This window comes from Limulus polyphemus, unplaced genomic scaffold (genome assembly GCF_000517525.1).
Source record: "Limulus polyphemus unplaced genomic scaffold, Limulus_polyphemus-2.1.2 Scaffold1688, whole genome shotgun sequence".
Lineage (NCBI taxonomy): Eukaryota > Metazoa > Arthropoda > Merostomata > Xiphosura > Limulidae > Limulus > Limulus polyphemus.
Window position 1 is genome coordinate 58313 of NW_013667298.1, and position 1098 is coordinate 59410.

Here is a 1098-nt window from a genome sequence, read left to right on the forward strand (position 1 = left end):
GTAAGTATTACAAAATTTTCATTTGATTTAAATCTATTTTTAATACGTGCTATCTGTGCTCTGCCCACCACGGTTATCGAAACCCGGTTTCTAGCGTTGTAAGTCCGCAGATATGCCACTGGGGGCATTGTTATATAGTATATCATATTCCTAACATTAATACTGTGTATTTTTATATCCTTAGCTCAAAGAAGGTAGAATTCTGAAGATTCTGAAAGGTTTATTAAAGACATCACATAATTTCGTTCGTGTTGTTCTTTATAATTAAATTACGTTTTCTGGAAAATTACTTTATTTTTTTAAGTTTTTTCATTGACATCGGTCATGACTTATAGGTTTTAGCCAAAGTAAACACAATTGAGGATCTCCTCGTGAAAATGATTTAATTCATTTTAGAATACTGTTACGACAGCGGAAGTCGCGCGACGCTGGGAGCATGCGCTGGAGTTCTAGAAAGATCGAGGAACCTGTCGAACGTCCTAGCGTTTGCTAGACATGCGCTCTTATAGTATATAAGCCGGCAAATAAAGTGACGAGATAATTGAATTGCAGACAGACAGAGACGGACAATTGAGTCAAGCGTGGTAGTTAGCGTAAGTAAAGTGCGTGAATCGTTGTGAATTATAGCGTGTGTTAAGTTAAAGTGACTGTGGAAATTAAGTGCATTGCAAAGTTGTATTGAGAAAGAATAAACTAGTTTTATTTATGAAAGGACGTGTATCGCTGAAGTTTCTGGGAAAGAATTTCTACTGGAAATTAACAAACGACCAGAGACGAAAAATTGGTGTCAGGAGTGGGATAAAAAAAAATGGAAACGAGAAGTGGTAAATCAAACTACAGCTTAGCAGATTTGGTGGCAGCAAAACAAACAAGAAGAACGAGAAAAGAAACAAGAAGAGAGATTACAGCAGTTGTTAGAGGAAAAAGAAAAGAAACAAGAAGAACGAGAAAAAAAGAAGAGAGATCACAGCAGCTGTTGGAGGAAAAAGAAAAAAAACAAGAAGAGAGATTACAGCAGTTGTTGGAGGAAAAGAAAGAAACAAGAAGAGAAATTACAGCAGTTGTTGGAGGGAAAAGAAAAGAAACAAGAAGAACGAG

The 1098-nt window shown here is 36.3% G+C and overlaps 1 protein-coding gene across 1 annotated transcript in view; it reads left to right on the top strand.

Annotated features, from left to right (window-relative positions):
• The window catches only part of LOC106464559 (probable basic-leucine zipper transcription factor Q), a 16701-nt gene that overhangs the window by 866 nt on the left and 14737 nt on the right, over positions 1–1098 (top strand). The window lies entirely within an intron of this gene.